Source organism: Silene latifolia, chromosome 7 (genome assembly GCF_048544455.1).
Source record: "Silene latifolia isolate original U9 population chromosome 7, ASM4854445v1, whole genome shotgun sequence".
Lineage (NCBI taxonomy): Eukaryota > Viridiplantae > Streptophyta > Magnoliopsida > Caryophyllales > Caryophyllaceae > Silene > Silene latifolia.
In genome coordinates, this window is record NC_133532.1 from 57,157,825 (window position 1) to 57,183,637 (window position 25,813).

The 25,813-nt window shown below is 39.5% G+C and overlaps 1 non-coding gene across 1 annotated transcript; it reads right to left on the reverse strand.

Annotated features, from left to right (window-relative positions):
- Positions 1-16,102: 16,102 nt before the first annotated feature.
- Positions 16,103-16,209, reverse strand: LOC141593515 (small nucleolar RNA R71). Its single transcript, XR_012521594.1, has one exon. It is a non-coding gene; the product is annotated as a small nucleolar RNA R71 (small nucleolar RNA).
- Between the last annotated feature and the right edge of the window lie 9,604 nt (positions 16,210-25,813).

Sequence of the window (25,813 nt, forward strand, 5' to 3'; positions counted from 1 at the left end):
TGAAGAAAGAGCAATCTAAAACTAATGACTATTGTATCGTAATTTGAGAACTTTGTTAAACTGATGAAAAACTAAGTAAAACTGGATGATTATTCTCAAACCTAAAGCTACATTATATAGGAAAACAACGCAATTCTTATTCCTAAACCTAAGAATACATTGGGCTTCGGAAATCTCGTTCTATTAATTCACGTCAGAATTAGCGGTGTGGTCGATCGACCAAGGTGACCAGTCGATCGACTGGGCTGCAGTGTCTAGTAGCTCCTGTGGCTCGTTCTCTAGTCGATCGACCATAGAGGTCAGTCGATCGACTGCTTTAGCTGATAGTCCGCTTCTAATTCTTCATAAAGTTGTCTTTCAGGCTTCGAAACGCGCACCAAGTTCATTTCTCGAGTCTCTACTTCATGTCAAATGAAATGCAAGGTACTCAGGGACGGATTTAGCTCAATATCTACTCATTTCCACATAAATCTGCAATATTACATAAAAATAGTAGCATAAACTACACAAATGAGCTCTGAAATGCGTGTAAAATGGGGTGTAAAACATCATATTTAGGACACGCATCAAACTTCCCCAAACCAAACCCTTGCTTGTCCCCAAGCAAGAACTAGACTCGATCCTAAAAACCTAATGGAACGAGTTCAATCTCAGAGCGAAATGCAAACCGTATAGCCTAAACCAATTTAATGCATTAACTAACAATCAATTAGTAATGTGAATCATGCAAACGAGTTATGGAGTCGATAAAAACTGCTGAACCGTCAAAATGTAGAGACTTATCAATTCGGACTCTCACGGGTCGCTCATATCACACAATAAATACGGGTGAGTATATGTAAAAGATAGAAAGAAGTAAATATGTAATGACTCTCACCTAACTACGACCTATGAAAACATGCCTGCAGTCTAATGTGAAAGTAATCTCTACAACCGTACATATGCATTCCAACCAAACAAATGACCATGACACATGCCGAGGTAAATATGGATATGTGAGGTGATGGGTAAGAAGAGGCAACACATTTATGGGAAAGAGGAGGCACAGGTGATCAAGCTAGTACCTAAACAAAGCCATATAACAACATCCAACTTCTTGCTCAAAATTCAAATCAAAACGGTGCTAACAGCAAGCACAAATCTCACAACCTCCATGATAATTAATCAATCAACTCCCCATAAGATACAAGTGCAACATGGGAGCAAAAATCACCATTTAATAAAGACTTTGAATATGCGAATTGAGTTTTTTTTTCTTCTTTTTCTCGGACTCCAGTCGATCGACCAATGATGCCAGTCGATCGACCGTCCTCTACAGTACAACACGCATCTCTTTTTTTCTTTTCTCAAATCATTTTTTTTCTTTTCTCTTTTCTTTTCAATTCTATTTTTTCTTTCTTTCCTTTTTCTCTTCCCAATCAAGATCTCAAAATGAGCATATGCCACCAAAAACGAAGTAACAATCCCAAGAACGTAAACTACTAGCTTGACAAAGGCAGGCTAAATGTAGGATGTAGTAACGGGACAAAAAGGCTATTTTTGGCAGTGTGGAGCTTATGGGTAAAATGAATAAAGGAAAACCTCTACCACATGTGTCAACAAACCACAAACCGAATGCATACAGGTATTAAGCAGATCAAGTTCATATTTATGAACATTTATGTAACATGTCTCATAAGGAGTACTACTCACATTCCTAGATAAACTGGTCATGAATGACACCAGTTATAAGGCTCTAAAACTCAGAATATGATGTATTTTGCCAAAATCTAAGTCAAGTCTCAAGTCCAGCACGAAATTTAACGAAAACTCGTAGATATGCATATATGATCCTACTAATAACATGTTAATTAGCAAGGCTCAGGCAAAAACAGATGAAAATGCAATTTCATCATTGAAATACTACCGTTCCGACTTGATCTATATGCTAAAAGTAAACGTGATATTTTTTGAAGTTTTTGAAATTTTTCAAATTTTTTTGAATTTTCTGTATATATAAAGGAAAATAAACAACAATGCAAGACAAAAAATGTAAACGTGAATGCAAGCAAATGAAATGCAACGCAAAACCCTTCCCCAAACCAAATCGCACAATGTCCCCATTGTGCAAAATCATGTATAAAGAAGCAAAAGGAAATAGGATTTGCGGTAAAATTGAACAAAACATGAAGTAAGAACTCGGAAACTCACAAGACTTTAAGCGCAGCAAAGGAAACCTCCCCAAACCAGCGTGAGCTAGGAGGTTTCAGTAGCCAGCAGTGCTACCAATGAGTACCTGAAAAGACAACAAATACCACGCGTAATCTCGAGAAAGCAAAATTGGGACGGTAAAATTATGTGCGGAAATGATAAAACAGAAGAAAACAGAAATTAAGCGGAGATTTAAGTGGAGAAAAGACTCCCTCAACTCCGCAAATCGATCAAACACAGCAGGGAAATGATCGTAAACAGGTACAGCAGCGAGCAACAGTCGATCGACCACCTCACCCAGTCGATCGACCAGATGTCGAAACGAAGCTCACTGAATCAGCGGCCGATCGATCGACCATACAGACCAGTCGATCGACTAGAATAGCTGCTGCAACTTCCCGATTTCTTCGAATTAGCTCACTAATTTGAGCTAATATGGTCTATATACCTGTAAAAGCACATATTAACGCGCCCAAAATTGCGCAAAACTCAAAGTAACCGACTAAAGTGTTTAAAATCCTAAGCAAACGTAATAAAATGCGAAGTCTCGCGCACACGAAAAACGGTAAATAGTCTTAAAAAGCAATAAAATGAAAGTTTTAAAAAAGCATTTGATCAACTAATAGTTGATCAAGAATGGCCACGGAATGGCCCACTTGGTCGGCTTCTGGCTACAAGAGGTGGCCTCAACAGTGCTCATCTCCTCAGCCACACTGAAACAATCATACAAACAGCTCACACACAATCCCAGTCTCAATCTCTAATCACCTCAAAACTGACTACACACTAAAGTGTGTAGTCCTGCCAGAGTACCCATCACAACAGATACTCCTCGCCGCCAGTGGGGGACCGCAACCGTTCCCAACTAAGCCCCGCTCATCTCCATTGAGCGATAAACCCATGTTTATTAATGTGCACATCCCTTCTGTGGCGGGTTCCACAGAAGGCGAATCAAGGGCGTGAAGTCACTCCCGCAAGTGACTCCACTCAGCCAGGGACGCACCCCGAAGGACACAGACAGATAAACAATAACCATAACACCAAAATCAACAGCCGTCTGAATCAATCAACAACATATAATCACAACCGTCTGAATCAATCAACAATCGCTAACTACAGCACAATCACCACACATATCATGTAACTAATACTGAGTAGGGGAAACCCTACCTGGAATGCAACACAAACAGCAGACGATCTAGCAGTTGTCTCAAAATCTTTCTTCGACGAATCCTCCTCCTATTCACATAATCATACAATCACTACTAACACAACAAATCATAAAAACCCCCAATTCCCAAAATTAGGGTTTAAACAATGTCAACCAAATGATATAAAATTGGTATGTAGATCTTACCCTTGGCGCAAGGATCACTATGATACAAAGAACAACGAAATCCGACCTCTCTAGCTCCGGGATCTGCCAATCATGCGAATGGGGAGAACAATGTAACTTCTTTTTCTTTTTAAAGGTTTAGAAAGGTGAAAATGATTAAAGAAAATGACGGAAGCCTTTTTTATTAATCTCGCGTTATTAGCAAAACCCGTCAAAACAAACCCGTAAAACACACTTACTCGATCGAGTAAGGCACTTACTTGATCGAGTGCCCCCTACTCGATCGAGTACCCAACTTACTCGATCGAGTACCCTACAGGCAGACTACTGTTTTGCGTCAAAAACTACTTACTCGACAGAGTAAGCCCCACTCGATAGAGTACCCATAGACTCATAAAACCGTAGTATTACAATAGGGATCGGTGTAGGCGTAGGCGTGGAAGACTGCCCAACCGTAGTCGGTGTAGATCCCTCTCCAGTCTCGGGTCTCTTCCGCTTCTTAGCAGTGGAAGTAGTGGTAGGTGGAGCGAGTGGAAGGTGATAAAAGGGAAAAGGTGGAGGTATCCTACCCTTAACAGTAGGTAAAGGGACAAGACGGGGTAGGGTGGTGCAAGGTAAGGTCTCGGACAAGGAACCATAAATCTTCCAAGTCCGCTGGTCAGATGCTAGCCAAAACATAGACAACATGGTAGCAAGATCTAGGTACCTATCAGCATCTACATGTGCCAGGTCACGAGGGAAATCGGGGAAGACAGAACGGGCAAGAAAGATAGCTATGCCACCACAGACAATGGTGCCCGACTTCTTCTTCCCAACAGTGTTAAAATACTGAGCAGTCAAATAAGCAATGTTAAGAACAAAGGGGCCCTCGCTATCTATGTTCAGATAGATCCCGTGAATAGACAACTCAACATTGTTAATGTTGTTGGACTCTTTAAGGCCGAAAATCGTCCCCACCAATGAGACGCAAAAAGTAACGGGGCGGGGGGAGGTGGACATGAGCGAGTCTGCGCTCCTCAAAGGCTGTATGTGCCAAAGTCCTCCAAAGAATACGCAGGACCTTACTAGGAGGGTCCGACTCACCGTGGGAAGACAGTCCTAACCTACTACCAAACTCAGGTAGGGTCCAGGTCGTAGTCTGGTTAAACAACCGGAAGGAGACACACGGGCTGTCTGGGTCAGTGACGTAGGCAGTAGGAGAAAAAGTAACGGAACTGAAAAACTCAAGGGTCAGCTCCTTATAGGTCAAGGCACTCATAGAGATCAGTCCGGACATCCCCGTCCCGTTCAAAATCTTAACTACAGGCTCTTAAATACCCGACTTCTCAAGTGATTTCCGACACAAAAATTTAGTCGAGGCAAAGTCACAACGCTCTAAATCATAAAAGCGGGTACAATGAATTGAGTTAACAAAGCGTACCTCTGGGTAGTCAGGATGCGGGTCCAAGGAAGTATCGGCATGGAACGTGACACGTCCAGCAGCAAGTGTGCCTCTCCCTCGACCCCGTCCGCGGCCAGCAGCACCCGAGGTAGAAGCTCGTCCAGAGACTGAGCGGGGTACTAGGGCAGCTCGGAAAGCAGCTGTGAAGCTGGTGACGACGCAACTGGGGTCGTCACCGTAGAAGAGACGGTAGCAGTAGCAGTAGACACAGTGGCAGCAACAGTAGAACCGGAGACGACGGTGGCAGCAGTATAAACAACAGTATTAGCAGTAGAGGTGACGATGGTAACAGCATGGACCACCGTCCCAGTCAAGGATATGGCAAAAGTCGAACTAGTCAAAGGCAAAGTGCTACTATCCATCCTAATCAATCAAGTAAGGGCAAATTAATCAAACAAATGATTGAAACACGAATTCCCCTAATTTCTTCGAAAAAAGTCGAAAAAATTCGAATCCTAATTACTCAAATTAGGTCGAAAACAGCAATTAATCAACAAAAGAGTAAAGGGAATCACTTACTTGATGAATAACCCACAAGAATAAGCAAGAAATCGACAAAAATTGCAAGAAAACAGTCGGATTTGAACAAAACCCGAATAAAACCCTAAATTCCCAAATTGAAGGCAAAAAAAACGAGATTGAAGGGGAAAATATGGGGCAAATGTCGAAATAGGCACAAGGAAAATAATGTGGGTGATTGATTTGGCAATAGGGAGGATTAAAGGAGGAATTTGGGGGGTTTTCTCACAAGATATCGCATAAAGAGGAAGGAGGAATGTTAGAATTAAAAATAGAAGTTAAAAGTAATAACTTCCTGCGTGTAATAGGCACATTCACTCGATCGAGTGATTTGAAACCACTCGATCGAGGACTCTGGCATTCATTCTTCTCGATCGACCAAGAATCCACTCGATCGAGAATTCCTTCTTTTTAACAATTCGGTCGAGTGTCTGAAACCACTCGAACGAACACTTTTGCTGGGCAATCCTGTCAATCGAGTACAAAAAGTACTCGATCGAGTTGTTTTCCTATGGAACACGTCCCAATGCTGTAATATTCCGTATTTTAGTGAGAGTACTCGGTCGAGTACTTGGTTGGTACTCGGTCGACTGTGTGTTACTCGGCCGAGTGCACTTGACCGAGTAAACCGGTTGAGCGAGTTAGACGGTATAATTTATATTTTGGCCAAGGCTTTTTTTTCATTCCTAATTTCATTTTAGCATTTATAAAACCATTTCTAAACCTAGATAGAGGGAGAGGAAGAAGAATTGTCGAGCCTTTCATTTGATTGAAGATTTCTCACCGATTTCAACCTAATTCGATTTCCCTTTTGTAAGTCGATTTCATTCCATTGTTTATACTATTTTAGAATCTTCATCTTCGAAAAGTTTGAAAAGAGAGTCCTGTTTATTTGATGTCTAGTTTATGCATATCAAATTTGGTAGTCAAATTCTTTATGGTTTGTCCTAGGTGATTTATTTATGAACATATCGCTGAAAAGTCCGCGAATCTGATTTCGTTGTGGAAAATAATTTGAAACCCTAATTTATATGTCGATTCAGTTATGGGGTTTTTTCATACATCATCTTTGTAGAGTCTATATGACAATAGGGTTTGGAATTACTGAAAAATAATGTCTTAAACTCGTGTTATGAATCAATACTTTTTATGCGACGGATTCTGTCAGTTTTTGGAAATCAGTCTGAAAACCCTTGATAAGTTTGGAATTTGAGAAAAATACGTTAGATATGATTTGTAGCTAAGACTCGTGGGGTTCCAATCCAATTGGCCTTGCATCAATTCGATTTTTTTGGAATTAGTTATATGCATTTTATGCCGAGTCAGTCATGTGCTGGAAAATCAGGAAAAGTCGTGTTTGTTCTTTAAGTTGATATTCCTATTAAGTTATGATGAGTCTAGGTTATGTGCATGATTAATTGATTGAGTAGGTGGTAATTATACATAATTATGTTATGTAGGTGATGGATATGTGAAGGATCATAATTGATTGCTTGTGTGTGCTTGGATTGCGAAAAGGTAGGGTTTCCCTACTCAATTACTATTTAATTGAGTTGAGATGTATTGTTGTATTGTGTATGATTGTTGTCTGCTGATCATCGTTGGTGTGTTGGTGCGATGGTGGTGTGGTGGTTGTGATGGTGTTGTATTGATTGTGGTGGAGTCACTTGCGGGAGTGGCTTCACACCCTAGTTCGCTCTCCGTGGAACCCACCACGGGAGGGAATGTGCACATTAAGGGACAAGGTTATCGCTCGTTGATGAGTGGGATTTAGGTGGGGATTGGCTGCGGTCCCCCACTGGCGGCGAGGATTATCTGTTGCGATGGGTAATCTGGCAGGGCTACACACTTCGGTGTGTAGTCGGTTACTATGTGAGATCGGGAGACCGAGGATGGAGGATGCTCAGCTGGTTGCTTTATACGCTTGTCTTATTTTAATTATACAGTAACTGACCCCGTTGTGTTTTGTAAAATCTGTGGTGATCCATTCGGGGATGGTGAGCAGATTGTGACAGGTGATGCAGTTCTTTAGCTATGGGGCAGTTATGGGGAGTCATCACTCGAGTCTAGCTTCCACCGTCAAGAGACTTAGCTTTCATTTCTAGTTGTTTAGCTTTCACAGTTGTATATTGGTTTTGGATTTTTGGAACATGTAAACATTAATCAGTTATACTTTAAATTGTGTTTTGGATTGGTAACTTTGATATACTAACCTCGGGCAATCGAGATGGTAACAGTCTCTCGTGCTAAGGTAGTCTTTGGTAAGGTACCTTGGTATGAGGGGGTGTTACAAAGTGGTATCAGAGCCGACGATTCCGGCACCTAAAACTAATGAACCCAATGAATTTAGGGAGTCTAAATAAAATGAACCCGGGGAGAATTGTTTTGAGCTACCGCAATGACTTGGGAGACGTCCCGAAGTCGCATTGAGGTCCTTACGATCTCTAGCCGGTCACATGGAGGAGTTTTGGAAACTTGGTATGTCGAGTCATGTATATGTGTAGTACTTGTAACTTGAATTTTGTGAAATGGTTGGATGAAATGATTGGATGAAATGGTGAGAGTTATGGAACATGGTAGTATATGAGAGGTGGATTGTGAATTCGCTTATGTTAGATCTTGAGCATGAAGAATATGATCATGTTACCTGTTTAATATGATCTTGAGCATGAAGTATGGTAGTGGTACATGTGCATATGAACATGATGATGTTAATGTTTGGTTGTTGGTAGTAGCATATGGTTCCGGTCATGCGTCTACATACATGAATGTCGTGTTTAATTTTCATGTGGGTATTATAAAGTGCATCTATGTACTGGTTTTTAGAAGTATTTAGTTGTTATTGATTGCCTTATTCATGTTCAAGTTGTTGTGTTAAGAAAAAAATTGATTTGTATGAAAACAATCTATAGAAGGGCTGTCTTAAAACCGTCATAAGTCGAGTTATAGAAACGATATTACTGTAATTCTCATTGGAGGTGATAGCTTGTCCTCTTACGATTCTAACGATAGGTCACACGCCCAAAATGACCAAGTAACGAGTGAGATATGACTGTTTTACGAAAACTGGACGTTGATGAGAACTGTGCCGATAATCGACCGAGTAGGCCTTACTTGGCTGAATATGTTTCATACTCGACCGAGTAAACCATATTTGGTCGAGCAATATTTCTGTGATAATCCTGTTCAGCTTATGGAGTCATGAACTCGGCCGAGTAGTCTCACTACTCGACCGAGTGTCATGTACTCGGTAGAGTACGTCATGTACTCGACCGAGTTTGTTTTATGTGACCGAATCTTTTGACCAATTATACTACGTGATGTTAAGTTTGTTACTTTGTATTGATAAATGCTTGGTTAAGTACCTGGGGAAGACAAGTACACAGTAGCTTAAAGAATTGCAAGGAATAAAGATTGAAAGATGGTTTATTTCTAAGATTCTACCTCTTAATTGTTTTGGCTGTTATTTTATACGTGGTTAAGATATGTTAACTAAATTTTTATATGTGTTAGTCTCATGTGTTAGCTTTCATTTGCCGCTGCCTCTTGCCTATACGAGTTACGGATTAAGAAAAAAAATATTTTAGTGAGCAGTGGTCAGAATGTTACTGCACAGTGCTAATTTCGACCAACCAATTTGGAAAATTTACCATTTGATATGTGTACATGATTTTTGAGTGATTCTAACTCTCCTAATTAGTAGACTCATATAAGTTTCCAAATTAATAAATCTCACCTGATATGGATGTGTCATTAATGAATTATGATTTTTGCAAGTTGACCTTGAAACGTGACAAATTGCTGATAACAATCTGTTTTGACCCGTCGGTTTGGAAAAATCCTTATAAATTGATTATTTGTGCTTTGGACCTAATTTCAACTCTCCCCCTTCCGTGACTCCCTGTATTTTCTAAAAAGTCTAAAAACTCATGTATTCGTTAAGTTGTTATTTATTGGTGATTCTGGAAGTTATAGCATGCTTTATAGTGCCTGTGAATGTGTGTCTGATAACAAGTTTCTATTAAAGGTTATACTATGAATTTCGAAGTCTTAGTTTCTATATTTTGGCAACATGTTTATGTGACATTATAAATAGCTTAACCTATAAGCCTATGTGGAATAACTGATGACATTGAAAGATTGGGGGTGTCGTGTTTTATATGTCACTTATTATATAATGATGTCTGCAAATAGCATGAACATGAATGATAGCTAGGATTGATTAAGTGGATTGATTGTTGCACATATTATAGATAGTAACAAGTGTGATTACGCAAGTAAATTATGGTTACCTAAGCTAACGAGTCTGGTCGAGTCAAATATGTTACATGGTTGATTATTGTATTATCGGCGTGAATATGGGATAGAACACAATAGGTGTTAAATGAATCGTTGTAGAATGAGGTAATTCATATAATAGTCCATGAATAATGTACGATGACTTTATGATGTTATTAATTATAATGTAAACTGGAATAGATATACAAATAAAAAGCTAATATGTTGAAACGGAAGCATTGAGTGATTTATTTGCATGAAATTAGTCTAGCATGTCTAGTGATATTACAATATATGGTTGACGGTGCAAATAGATGGCTTGTGTGATGACGTGAGCAGCTTAATGATAGTTAATTGATGGCAATATATTGGTGTTGAAGTGTGCACATTTTTTTTCTGATCCACGTGAGTTGACATGGAACATGTTATTAATCACGGTGCAAATGATGATTGTCCTATTATGTACGGTGCTTGTAAACAAGTGTGTAGTAATAATTCGAACATGTGTGGATACCGAGTTTGAGCATGATGTGGAATTACGGGTTATACATGTATAATTGATTCATGTGCATATTTTTAATTTATTTTCCAAGTAGTACTAATGTGGATACAAATTTGTGCGTAATAGCGAGAATTAGCAACTTCTACTATGTATGTACAACTTAATGAAAGTAATAAGCATGAGTAACGATAAGATGGCTTTTGTTGTTTACATCCCTTGTGCATTCTTGATAACTGCGCTGAAATTGGTAACTCTGTTAGGAAGCTTGATTAGTAGCATAACAAGTCAAGCATGTTCGGTTATTTGAACTAGTATAACATTGATATGTAATTAAAGGTTGTGTTATTGCATGTGTTTATTGTTCGAGTATATGTGCATAAACAGTTATTTTATCTTGTCCTTTTGGTATTAGTTGGCTAAGTGAGCTTTGGCTTGAATTAAGGCTTTACGAGTTGTTACCAAAATGTGACATGATTTGATGATTTACAATCTTCTAGGAACGAGTAACATATGACAGATGAGCACAAATATTGACCTTATGGGGTGGTTTGTGGTTTGTTATATCGTTAAAGATGTTGGTGGTGCATCACGAAACCCCGGGGGTCTATAGGTATATGAGATGAATAAGAAACTTCGGGACGAAGTTTTTTTTTAGGGAGATGTAATGTGATACTATGTCTTTCTATGTAGTTATTTGGATTTCCATTAGTAAGTACTACTTCAAACATGTTTAGTATATTGAATGATAACTTTCGTGTGTGGTCGACCTATAGCTGCATATGATGTTTATATGTTCTATTTAGAATTATATAGTGGCATATGTTGTTTATATGATCAATTATGAATTGCATTTGTATGGAAGGACCGTGATATCGCGTGGCTTGTGTGGTTTTATATGGGTTAGGTTACGGGGACGTAACCTTCTTTTATGGGGGATAACCTGTGACAACCCGAGTTTACTCAAGTCTATATGAATTAGCATAGATTTTACTAGTTATGCATATGAGTTATATTATGAGTATGAGTTATATTGTGTTAATTATATGTGATGTTAGGTGTCGTTGGTTTTAGTTGGTGCGAACTTCGGGGATGAAGTTATTTTTAAGGAGGGAAGAACGTAATACACCGTATTTTAGTGGGAGTACTCGGTCGAGTACTTGGTTGGTACTCGGTCGAGTGTGTGTTACTCGGCCGAGTGCACTTGACCGAGTAAACCGGTTCAGCGAGTTAGACGGTTTAATTTATGTTTTGGCCAAGGCTTTTTTTTTATAACAGGTGAGTCATTCCTAATTTTATTTTAGCATTTATAAAACCATTTCTAAACCTAGAGAGAGGGAGAGGAAGAAGAATTGTCGAGCCTTTCATTTGATCGAAGATTTCTCACCGATTTCAACCTAATTCGATTTCCCTTTTGTAAGTCGATTTCATTCCATTGTTTATACTATTTTAGAATCTTCATCTTCGAAAAGTTTGAAAAGAGAGTCCTGTTTATTTGATGTCTAGTTTATGCATATCAAATTTGGTAGTCAAATTCTTTATGGTTTGTCCTAGGTGATTTATTTATGAACATATCGCTGAAAAGTCCGCGAATCTGATTTCGTTGTGGAAAATAATTTGAAACCCTAATTTATATGTCGATTCAGTTATGGGGTTTTTTCATACATCATCTTTGTAGAGTCTATATGACAATAGGGTTTGGAATTACTGAAAAATAATGTCTTAAACTCGTTTTATGAATCAATACTTTTTATGCGACGGATTACTCGGTTTTGGAAATAAGTCCTAAAACCCTTGATAAGTTTGGAATTTGAGAAAAATACGTTAGATATGATTTGTAGCTAAGACTCATGGGGTTCCAATCCAATTGGCCTTGCATCAATTCGATTTTTTTGGAATTAGTTATATGCATTTTATGCCGAGTCTGTCATGTGCTAGAAAATCAGGAAAAGTCGTGTTTGTTCTTTAAGTTGATATTCCTATTAAGTTATGATGAGTCTAGGTTATGTGCATGATTAATTGATTGAGTAGGTGGTAATTATACATAATTATGTTATATAAGTGATGGATATGTGAAGGATCATAATTGATTACTTATGTGTGCTTGGATTGCGAAAAGGTAGGGTTTCCCTACTCAGTTCCTGTTTAATTGAGTTGAGATGTATTGTTGTATTGTGTATGATTGTTGTTTGCTGATCATCGTTGGTGTCTTGGTGTGGTGGTGGTATGGTGGTTGTGATGGTGTTGTGATAATTGAGGTGGAGTCACTTGCGGAAGTGGCTTCACACCCTAGTTCGCCCTCCGTGGAACCCGCCACGGGAGGGGATGTGCACATTAAGGGACAGGGTTATCGCTCGTTGATGAGCGGGATTTAGGTGGGGATTGGCTGCGGTCCCCCACTGGCGGCGAGGATTACTTGTTGCGATGGGTAATCTGGCAGGGCTACACACTTTTGTGTGTAGTCGGTTACTATGTGAGATCGGGAGACCGGGGATGGAGGATGATCAGGTGGTTGCTTTATACGCTTGTCTTATTTTAATTATACAGTAACTGACCCCGTTGTGTTTTGTAAAATCTGTGGTGATCCATTCGGCGATGGTGAGTAGATTGTGACAGGTGATGCACTTCTTTAGCTATGGGACAGTTATGGGGAGTCAACACTTGAGCCTAGCTTCCACCGTCAAGAGACTTAGCTTTCATTTCTAGTTGTTTAGCTTTCACAGTTGTATATTGGTTTTGGATTTTTGTGACATGTAAACATTAATCAGTTATACTTAAAATTGTGTTTTGGATTGGTAACTTTGATATACAAACCTCGGGCAAGCGAGATGGTAACAGTCTCTCATGCTAAGGTAGTCCTTGGTAAGGTACCTTAGTATGAGGGGGTGTTACAAATGCGACATATCTTCCCCAAACCGACATAGAAACACGCAAAATAATTCCCACAAATACCAAATCACAAAAAAAAACATGCAGTCTATATTCGGTTTTCGCTAAAACAAACTGAGCTACTGTCTAATAGTCTAAAAACGCAATTAAAAAGTCTTAACGAAAATTCAAATTTACGATTTGTTACAACGGGGAATTCCCCGCTCATCTTCCAAAATATTGTAGTAGCCCAAAGGAGGGCTTCTGACTGGATGAGGTCCCTTCAGCATCTCGGACCGTCCTCTTCGATCACCACGAGGTTGAACTCGGACTGATTGAAGGAGAATAATTGGCATCCACATACGCCCTAACCTTCTTCTTCCTCTTGACATTCCCATCGACATTGGCATCTCTATCACTTTGATTGACTTTAACTGTACTTTGACCGATGGCATCTCCAACATCCACTCTATCTGTACCTGCAGCAAGGAAAACAGTAGAATGGTGATGTGACCATAATTGGCGCATATTTAGCCCCCGAATTACCATTGTTTTCATGCTTTTTAGTGCCCATTTGGGTCATTTCTTATCTTTAGTTCTTTGTTTTGCATATTCTTTGAGATTTTGATCCCTTGGTAGGAAAGGAGTAAGAATCTTGCATTTTCATGGCAAAACAAGGCTAAATTGATCATATTCAATGACCAAGCATCAAGGAGAGACAAGACTAGAAGGCCTTTGTACATAGCATAGTAGAAGAGCAATGTTGAGAAAAGGATCCTTGAGTCCCCAAGGAAATCCCCAAGGAATTCATCAAGAAAAGGGAAGAAAAGAAGAAGAAAAGATGCTGACAAACAATCCGAACGGATTGTACACAATCCGTCCGTCCGCCCAAGCACAGTCCGAGCGTCCCACAAAGGAATCCGTTCGGATTCCCCCTCGCCAATCCGAGCGTCTTGCCCAAGAATCCGCTCGGATTCCTCAGCCCAGATCCGGCCGTCCCGACTCCCACCCGCACGGATTGCAGCACAGCACGTTTTCATTCTTCTAGCAACGATAAGAGAAGCCCTTCTCTCGGAGAATCCCGGAGTCTCCTTGCTCAACTTAAAAAGTGTAATTACTAGTTTAGCCCTTAGTTAACCCTAATGCATCCTCCCTAATTTTCACTATAAATACCCCATTAGTCTAATTAGAGGGGCATGTTCTTCTTATCAATAATTAGTGTAGTTAATATCAATCAAATCTCTCTTCAATATTGTAATCAAATATTAATCAAGTTTTAATCCAAGTTTTAGTTCTTTAATCTCTCTCTTGTTCTTACTTTATTTTGGGTAATTGAAGATTATTTGGGTTATTATTGGGAGATTGACAACCTCTCAATCTAGGATTCAAGTACTTCTATTATTCTTGCTTTATTATTGGAATCATTAGTAGGTATAATCTCTTAATCCCTTTTTAATTATTGCTAATTACTTTCATTTATTCATCATGTTTCATTATGTTAGTATGATTGACAACCTTTCTAGCATGATCAATATGATAATGAGTGAGTAGTCTCTTAGCTAGGGTTTAATGGGTGATTAGGGGAAACCAACATGGGGAATGATTCATGCTTAAATTAATATGCTTTCATATCTTATTTGCTTGCTTGTTTTGATCTTAATACATGCACATGTTATATTTGATGAAATGCTAAGCCTATGAATCCTTGCATTTACTATCATCTTCTATCCTTTCAACTTGACTTGTAAGACATAACCCAACTCGAGTCTTGTTAGACCATGCATGTGTTAAGTAGGGAAGATTAAGTCGACTTGTAGGTGTTGTACAATCCAAGAGATTCGGCTCCGGGACCCAAACTTTCCTAGGATTGTAAGATATAACCCAACTCAATCCATCACAACAATAATTGCTTGCTTATAGTTTGAGAACATGTTTGTATGATCATATCCCATGATTCCCCTATGAACCCATGACACCCTAGTGCTTTTAATCAATTGTTTACACCCCTTATTTTATTTACCTTGTTAGTTTATTTTCATTGCTATCTTAGTTTAGTAACCTTCTACATCAACCCAATTTGTGACACCCCTAGACACCACTAGTTACAATAGAATCTTCATTTCAATACCCGTCCCTTGGGATCCGACCTTTACTTGCCTCTTTACTAATTGTAGAGTTGTTTGTGAAGTATAAATTGTGTTTTGTATCGACCATTGACCAACGACCACATATGCTTAATTGTGAACACGAAATGGACTCGATCAAAAATGGCGCCGTTGTTTGGACGGTTTTAATTGATTTAAGATTTCTTTTATTGTTATTAGTTTTGTCTTTTTCACCTTGGGGAAGTAAAACTCCTCAAGGTTTGTTCTAATTGTTTTCGAGTTGTTTGATATTTTGCATGTCTAGAAGGTTACAAAGAGATTTGTTACCTTTTGACCGTGAAATCGAAAGAACCTTGACGAATAATAGGAGACTTGTTAGGAGGAATTTGGGAGGTGTTGGTGAAGTTGTTCAACCCACTAGTGAGTTTCTCAATCCTTTCGCAATAGAAGGAGAAGAAAACCCATTAAACAATACCACACAAAATCCACCTACAATGCCTAAATTCTCGTCACACTCTATACCCACCGAGGAGGATTTACCAAATGGTACTCCTACCCCACAACATCTTACCGGAAACTTTATTGCCAAGTCCGCCTTCATTCAACTAGTTGAGAGGAGCCAATTCGGGGGAATGCCTAGTGAGGACCCTCATTCTCATATGGAAACCTTTTGCGATTATTGTGAAGCTATCTCTCAAACGGGCGTGACTCAAGACCAAATAAGATGGGTCTTATTTCCTTTTTCGTTAATCGGCACCACAAAGCAATGGTTGAAGGGCCTTGATAAGGCCACCCTTGGAATAGATTCTTGGAAGAAGCTAGCTCTAGCTTTCTACAAAAAATTCTACCCACCGGAAAAGACCAATATGCTAAGAGCTCAAATTACGGGTTTTAAGCAAAGGGATGAAGAATCTTTGTATGAAGCTTGGGAGCGGTTCAAAGGTATTTGTCGCTCATGTCCTCACCATGGACTTAGCGAATGGTTTTTAGTGCAACAATTTTGGAATGGTTTATATGAAGATTCTAGGAACATTCTCAATATGGGATCAAATGGAATGTTCACCGAAGTTGATGACAATCAAACATGGAACAAGATTGAGGAAATGGCGGTCCATAATTCACAATATAGTAGGCCTCGCAAGGCTACTAGAGGAGGAAAGTATGAAGTGGACACCGTTACTCAATTGGGTGCTCAACTTAGTGCTCACATTGACACAATCAACTTGAAGTTTGAACAAGCTATGGCTAGACTTGAGGAAAACTCAAAATCATCAAAGCATCATGTCAATGCCATGACGGCATCCTCATCAATCCCAAGCGGAATATGTGAGAATTGTGGAACCTTGGGTCATGACTCAAGTGAGTGTAGGGGAACAACCGAACAAGTTAATGCTTTCCAAGCTTACAAAAGTGGTACCCCTTATTCAAATTTTTACAATGAAAACACCAAGTTCCATCCAAATCTTTCATACAAAAGCCAAAATGTCCAAAACCCTCAAACAACATACACTCCACCACCCATGAGAAATCAAAATCAAAGACCCTTTTACAATCAAAACTAAGGTTACCAAAATCAAAATCCATACAATCACCACAATGACCAAGGTTTTGATGTCCAAAAAGCGGTCCTCCAAATGCAAAAGAATCAACAAGAATTTTTCACCCAAATGCAAAAAGATAGCCAAGCAAAAGACACCACCATCAACAACATTCTAGCTCACACCAAGATGTTGGAAACACAATTGACCCAACTAGCATCTTCAAGCTCACAAAGACAAAAGGGGCAATTACCACCTCAAAGTAATCCCCTAGACATGAAACGGTTAGTGCCATTCACTTGAGAAGTGGTACAAGATATGAAGCACCAAAGAAGCAAGTTGAGGATGAAGTTGTGAGAGCTAGTGAGAATGAAGTTGTGGTGCAAGAAGGGGAATCATCAAAAGAAGAAAGTTCAAAGAAAAATGAAGACAAAGCCAAAGAAAAGGAGCCCATTGTGATTAGACTTCCTTTTCCAAGTCGTCAAGCCAAGCCTAAATTTGATGATCAACTTGGGAAGTTCATGGAGATTGTGAAGAACTTAGAAGTCTCAATTCCTTTCACGGAATTAATCAATCACGTTCCGGCCTATGCAAAGTACATGAAAGATATCCTCACAAAGAAGAAGTCGATCCGGAAACTTGAGACTATCGCCTTCACTAAGGTGAGTAGTGAAATACTTCAAGGGAGTTCACCTCCAAAGTTAAAGGATCCGGGAAGCTTCTCAATACCGTGTACCATTGGCGACACAACGATCAACAAAGCCTTATGTGATCTAGGGGCTAGTGTGAGTGTCATGCCGTAATCGGTAAGTAAAAGGTTGGGAATGGGAGAGCTTAAATGCACCAATATCACTCTTCAAATGGCCGATAGATCGACGAAGACACCATTAGGGATATGGGAAGATGTCCCCGTGCGAATTGGGAAGTTTTTCATCCCGGTGGACTTTGTCATTGTTGATATGGAGGAAGATTCCAACATTCCAATCATCTTAGGAAGACCTTTCCTACACACCGCGGGTGCGGTGATTGATGTGAAACATGGAGAGCTCACTCTAGAAGTGGGAGATGAAAGCATAACTTTTAATCTTGACAAGACCATGAGAGCTCCTCGTTTGCATGAGCCATGTTTCATGATTGATCATTATAGCCGAAAAGATGAAAAGAAGAAATCGGAACTCCAATGGAGAAAGAAAGTTGAAGATGCTCCATTCAAAGAGCAAGTGAATTTTGACAAGGAGAGCTCGCAAAGCTCATCAAAATCAACCAAGGAAGAAGATGATGGCCTCATTGGCCAAGAAAAGAAATTGGGAGAGTTGTCTCCATCTAAGCAAGAGATTTTCAATGATCAACTCAATGAAGTTTGTGGTCTTTGGGACGACGAATTTGAAGGGATCTTTAATCCCTACATTGGGCATGCCATCGATCATGATCAACAACAAGGGCCACGGTCTATTGAGGACCTCTACCATAACAATGAACAAGCTTTTGATTACTTCTTCAAGGTGTTGAGCAACATCAACAACACCTTGAACATGCCCCTTGACATCTCATCAAGAATGAGAGTTTGGTGGAGTCCTTCCTAAACCACCACTTGTAAATATTTCTAACTCCCTAACTTACATTTAATTTTTGTATTGCATTTTTGTCATTTTTGGATTTATTTTTACTTTGATCAAAATAATTGTCATGTAAGAGAGAAGTGAGGGAGGGACTAATAATTTTAATTGTTGTGTAGTGCTTTACCTTAGTGTGGGGATGGCAATTGCCTAGGCTATTCATGCCTTAGTAGTGCCCCCACAATGAAGAACGCAAGATTTGAAAGAAAGAAAGAATGATAAGGGAATGCGTTGGTGCACGGATGGAACTGAATCCGTGTACACAAGGACCAATCCGAGCGGATTCCTAAGAATCCGCCCGTCTGAAGAAGATCCGAGCGTCCTGATGAGAAGACGCCCGTCTTGGGCCGAGCTGAAATTGCAAAAATTCTTGATGTTGAAGAATCCGAGCGGATTTCGGAAAGACGCCCATCTCACGTAAATCCGTCCGTCTTTTGAACAATCCGCCCGTCTTGCAGGTGAAGAAAAACAAAGAAAAATCTCTCGGACAAGAATCCGTCCGTCCCCGCACGAAATCCGCCCGTCTCATCTCAGAAGAATCCGAGCGGATTCCCCAGAATCCGCCCGTCTTTAGGCGGGATTTTGAAATTTTTGAAGTGCGAGAATCCGCACGGATTGCGCCCAATCCGCACGGATTGTCCCTGCGTCCTAAAATTGTCGAATTCTTTAAATACCCACCCCACCTTCATTCATTCATTCATTCATAAACACTACCCATAACATCAAAACCCTCATCCTCTCCATCTCAAAAACAAAAACCCTCAACAAAACTCACCAAAATCAAATCAAACCATCTTTCAAATAACAAATCAATCACTCCATCTTCATTAACAATCAAAACCAAGAACAAAATCTTCACCTTTGAGTCGATTTTTGTTCTCATAAAGGCAAAGCCTTTCACCTTCAAAATCGATTTGGGCATTCTACAAATTGAAGATTTTTGATCTTTTTCTTGGTTAGTTCATCAAATGGCAAGAACAAAGGGAGCAACAAAGGCACCAAAAGCAAAGGCTCTCTCTCAAAGGCAAAAAGCTCTACAAGCAAAGAAAGCTTTGGCAATGGTGGTATCAACACCAAACTTGGTAGTGCAACAACAACAACAAATTTCTATGGAAGCATCACTCTCTACTCCGGTAATTAATCAACTCTTGCATTATCCGGAGGTAACATTCATTTCCGATTCCCATAGAAATACATTTGTCAAGTTTGCTATGAAACAAATTCAATCCACCAAATTCATATGCCAAGATGCTTTAGAGAAGTTGGGTGTTCTTGAACAAACAAGAGTCTTTTTCAATGCCATGGGTTTAAAGAAATTGTTTGAAATGAAGGAAGTAACATACCCATCCCTTGTCTTGGAATTCTTAAGTTCTTTAAAAGTGACAAAAGTTGAGAATAGGGAAAATATTGAGTTTCGTCTAGCTAACACTAGTAGACGCATTACCTTTCCTAATTGGGTGCAATTTTGGGTCTTAGCGATGAACATAAATTTTATAAGCAATATGGGAAGTATGATCCCGAGCCTCTTTGGGAGGCAATCTCCGGGAAGAAATTTGAAGATTTTAAAGCTTGTCGTGCTCTTTTGGTCCATCATCCGGGCATAAGAATATGGCACAAAGTTGTGGGAAATACCATAATTGCTAGGAAAGACACCAATCATTTCACGGGACTCGATTTTATTCTCCTTGAATCAACTTTGAATATTGGAAGAATTCACACCAAGCCTTACAATTCTTTGAGGCTATTGGTTGATAGATGGCTCCATGTAGATAGTGGGAAGAAGGGTCAAACCGTTATTGTTAATGGCGGCCTTGTCACGGTCTAGCAGCAAGCACTTTGATCCTAATTTCAATAAGGATAGCAAGTACAAGGCTAAGGATGGTGGCCATCTTATTGATATGTCCATCTTGATTAACAAGTTTAAGTGGGTTGCTCACAATCCCCTTGATGCCAAGTATGGGTGGCTTACTAGTGAGGCTCGATCATTCACTTTACCCGCAAAGATTTGCCGTCTTAGTGTCCACCGGACCAACTATTTACTTCCCTTATCCGAAGAAGCCGAGTACATCATTCAACAACAAAAGGGTGATCATGAAACTCCCTCCTCTTCCATTGTTATACCGCCTTACCCCTTTGTGTATGAAGAGTTCAAACCGCAAGGAGTTGAAATTGGAAAAGACTATGTCACTCTTCTTATGCAAGCCATGCACAAGCAAGCTTATGAAGATCGGAAGAATGCATATTTGGCTCAATATCCTCCCCTCCTACATCTAGCTAGGCAAGGACTCCTTGATCCATCTTGTCCTTTGCCTAGTTGGGCGGATAGAGAAGCCTTATTTCCGGGTGCATCAAGGGACGTGGTAGAAGACAATGAGGTTGTTGGAAATGATGAGGAGATTGATGACAACATTGAGGAAGAAGCAAGTGGAGATGAAGAAAGAGATGGTGAAGATGGTGAAGATAATGATGAGGAAAGCAAAGAAGAAAGTGATAAGGAAAGTGGCAATGTGACCACTTCTCATGAGGGAAGTGGTGATGATAATAGCATGATGGAAGACTAGCCTTGGAGACTCCTACACTCCCATGGTTTGTCTATATCTCTTTGTATTTTATTTCATTTTGATCATTGTTGGTTTAGTCCTAGCAACACCAAAGGACTCACACCTCGGTTCCATTGAGGTGTTCTTTCTTTATTGTTCCCATTTTTGAAAATCCAAAATGACAATCTAGTTTCATGCATAGCATAGTGTGTGCATGAACTCCCCCATGCTTTGACATTAGCAATAGTGTCTTAGTTGGTTTGGGGAAGTTAATGCATACACAACGGGAGGTAATCTAAATTATCCTCTCCGTCATAACAAAAACCATGCATCATGTAGTATAGCTTAGTGTAGAATTGCATTTAGTATAGAAATCATGCATCATCTTTGCATAATTTCCATCATTTTGGCCATTGAGGACAATGCCCATATTAGTGTGGGGATGGGAATTCTAACACTTAACTTTTATTCAAAAACCATAAAAATTGAAAAATTTCAAAAATCATAAAAATTTGAAAAATTGAAAAACCAAAAACAAGTTCATTTCCTTTGTATATATTGTCTTGTATATATTGTGTTTGTTCATCCTTGTTCACTTTGATTGACTACGCCACATCCGAGACATGAGGATATTGAAGACCGCATGGTATGATCTTTCCAATCTCCTTTTTCCTCTTTATGTTAATGACTATGTGGCTTTATTTTGATTAATGCGGTAAAACAATGTGAACTTAGGATTGCATTTAGTTTATATGTCATATTAGTTGGTAGAATCATTTGCATTAGGATGTTTATATGCTAGTTGCATCATGGCATGTAGTTGCATGTTAGAAAATTTTGCGAAACCGTCTATTTGGGAAGCTTGACAAATGTATATAGGCCCTAGTAGATGCTTTTTATTCTTAAGACTTTGCTTGTTAGAATACTTGTAAAACACCCTAGGATGTGTCATGCTAGTATCCTTTGACCCATGGTTTAAGGCCTAGTCAAGAGTACCTTGTGGTGTGATAACTCCTTGGCTACCGTTTATTCCAAGGTGACCCTTGAAACCATGCATACTTCCATCATTCATCCATATTCTACCACATTTTTGTCATCTAAGGGAATGGGCACAAAAAGAAATCAATTTGAGTTCAAAGAAATGAAAAGTAAAAGAAAGTTTGCAAAAATGCATCAAAAGAAAAGAGGAGCAAAAATAGAACTCCTAAAGCTTCAAATACAAGGCACCCTCGTTACTAATTGGGGTGACTTTGAAAATGTTCAAAAAGAAATGCAAAAAAAAGTTGTCAAGTATTGAAAAGCCAAAAATCAAAAAAGAAATGGCAAAAAGAAAGTGTTCTCAAATGTCAAATGCCACAAGAAATTGGGGGGAAAACAAAAACAAAAGCAAACTCCCAAAATGAAACTCAAATATCTATCGATCCCTTTATCCATCATATCCATTTTTGTGCATGGTAGAGAGGGGACGACCCTTCTTCTTGTCTAGGCAAGAGGGGGAATTCCGCGATCCTCCAGTGTTTCTAACACCATAGGGAGTCTACTCTTGACAAAAGCATTTAACGATTGAGGACAAAGGTACCCTAGCTTGACACAACTTGGAGGTGATTTATTGGTATCCTTCTAGGCTTAGTAGTTTGAACAAATTGCATCTATGAAGGATTGTGTACCCTTGAATTGCTTCCCTTGTAGATAATTTCCGCCACTTAGATGAGGAAAGTGGCTATTCTTTTTGTAGATGCATCCATTATGTGTTTTTGTGTGCTTAATGTTTGGATGTGTCGCCATTTTGGCAAGACCCACCTTGCCTTGCAAGAAGGCATCCTACCTCATGGTTGTCTTGTTGTGAGTTGAAGGGGCGGAGTGAGACCCGCTAATTGTCTCATATCGGCTATTATTATTAGGTTAGGTTAGTATTGGTCCTAGTCTTTGTCACCTCTTTACTCGGGACGAGCAAAGGTTCGGTTTGGGGATATTTGATGTGACCATAATTGGCGCATATTTAGCCCCCGAATTACCATTGTTTTCATGCTTTTTAGTGCCCATTTGGGTCATTTCTTATCTTTAGTTCTTTGTTTTGCATATTCTTTGAGATTTTGATCCCTTGGTAGGAAAGGAGTAAGAATCTTGCATTTTCATGGCAAAACAAGGCTAAATTGATCATATTCAATGACCAAGCATCAAGGAGAGACAAGACTAGAAGGCCTTTGTACATAGCATAGTAGAAGAGCAATGTTGAGAAAAGGATCCTTGAGTCCCCAAGGAAATCCCCAAGGAATTCATCAAGAAAAGGGAAGAAAAGAAGAAGAAAAGATGTTTGACAAACAATCCGAACGGATTGTACACAATCCGTCCGTCCGCCCAAGCACAGCCGATCCGAAAGCGTCCCACAAAGGAATCCGCTCGGATTCCCCTCGCCAATCCGAGCGTCTTGCCCAAGAATCCGCTCGATTCCTCAGCCAGATCCGGCCGTCCCGACTCCCACCCGCACGGATTGCAAAGACAAAGACGTTTTCATTCTTCTAGCAACGATAAGAGAAGCCCTTCTCTCGGAGAATCCCGAGTCTCCTTGCTCAACTTAAAAAGTGTAATTACTAGTTTAGCCCTTAGTTAACCCTAATGCATCCTCCCTAATTTTCACTATAAATACCCCATTAGTCTAATTAGAGGGGCATGTTCTTCTTATCAATAATTAGTGTAGTTAATATCAATCAAATCTCTCTTCAATATTGTAATCAAATATTAATCAAGTTTTAATCCAAGTTTTAGTTCTTTAATCTCTCTCTTGTTCTTACTTTATTTTGGGTAATTGAAGATTATTTGGGTTATTATTGGGAGATTGACAACCTCTCAATCTAGGATTCAAGTACTTCTATTATTCTTGCTTTATTATTGGAATCATTAGTAGGTATAATCTCTTAATCCCTTTTTAATTATTGCTAATTACTTTCATTTATTCATCATGTTTCATTATGTTAGTATGATTGACAACCTTTCTAGCATGATCAATATGATAATGAGTGAGTAGTCTCTTAGCTAGGGTTTAATGGGTGATTAGGGGAAACCAACATGGGGAATGATTCATGCTTAAATTAATATGCTTTCATATCTTATTTGCTTGCTTGTTTTGATCTTAATACATGCACATGTTATATTTGATGAAATGCTAAGCCTATGAATCCTTGCATTTACTATCATCTTCTATCCTTTCAACTTGACTTGTAAGACATAACCCAACTCGAGTCTTGTTAGACCATGCATGTGTTAAGTAGGGAAGATTAAGTCGACTTGTAGGTGTTGTACAATCCAAGAGATTCGGCTCCGGGACCCAAACTTTCCTAGGATTGTAAGATATAACCCAACTCAATCCATCACAACAATAATTGCTTGCTTATAGTTTGAGAACATGTTTGTATGATCATATCCCATGATTCCCCTATGAACCCATGACACCCTAGTGCTTTTAATCAATTGTTTACACCCCTTATTTTATTTACCTTGTTAGTTTATTTTCATTGCTATCTTAGTTTAGTAACCTTCTACATCAACCCAATTTGTGACACCCCTAGACACCACTAGTTACAATAGAATCTTCATTTCAATACCCGTCCCTTGGGATCCGACCTTTACTTGCCTCTTTACTAATTGTAGAGTTGTTTGTGAAGTATAAATTGTGTTTTGTATCGACCATTGACCAACGACCACATATGCTTAATTGTGAACACGAAATGGACTCGATCAAATGGTCCTCCTTTTCGCTCTTAGTCTGAGCCGGAGGGGTTACAATAGCAGCACAATCTTCAATATTCTCAGCTAGAGTGTCTATATTTGAGTTAATAGAGGATAGGGAATTGTTGAGCTTGCATGAGAGCCCTACGAGATTTAGACTGGTGAAAAATCAGGTCCTCGTCTCCTACCTGAAATGTAAGGGTCTTTCCCCCGACGTCAATCACTGCACGACCAGTAAATAAAAATGGTCGCCCTAAAATGATAGGGGTGTGAGTGTCCTCGGGGATGTCTAGAACCACAAAGTCTACAGGAATAAAGAATCTCCCGATTTTCACAGATATGTCCTTTATTACTCCTAGTTGCCGTGATATACTACGGTCGGCCATCTGAACGGTCATGTTAATACAGTTAAACTCTGTCAAATCTAATCTCCTAACGAGAGACAAAGGTAAGACACTCACGCTAGCTGCTAAATCGCATAGCGCATTATCAATCAAATGGGTCCCTATATAACAAGGAATTGAAAATCTACCCGGGTCTGAATGTTTGGGTGGTGTCTTATTCTGAACTAAGGCAGTCCTTACTTTAGTCAAAGCCACCGTTTCGTGGTCATTTATATGTCTCTTACGCGATAAAATTTCTTTCATGAATTTCATGTAAGAGGGTACCTGGGTAAGGAATTCGGCGAAAGGAACATTGACATGGAGGCTTTTCAGGATCTTGGCAAATTTCCCGAACTGTTGGTTAGCCTTGTTGTTCTGCAATTGCCTTGGAAAGGGCACCGTGATAGGAAATTCGAGCCCCTTATTCCTTTCTTCCAATATCTCGACAGGTTCAAACTCATTCTTACTCGATCGATCTCTTTTACCTCTTGATCGAGGTCTTTCAGCAGCTTTTTCCCTTGATCGAGCACTTTTAGCCTCTCGATCGAATCCTTCATTGTCAGCATTGTTCGATCGAGGCAAGATTCACTCGATCGAACAATTTTACCAGAAATTTCACTCGATCGAGTAATTTCACCCTCTCAATCGAATCTCTGATTATCTACTGTACTCGATCGATCCATAATTCCACTCGATCGAGCATTATCTTCAGCAATTCTACTCGATCGACCTCCAGAAATCAATCGATCGAGTATTTTCTTCGGATTAAGCATA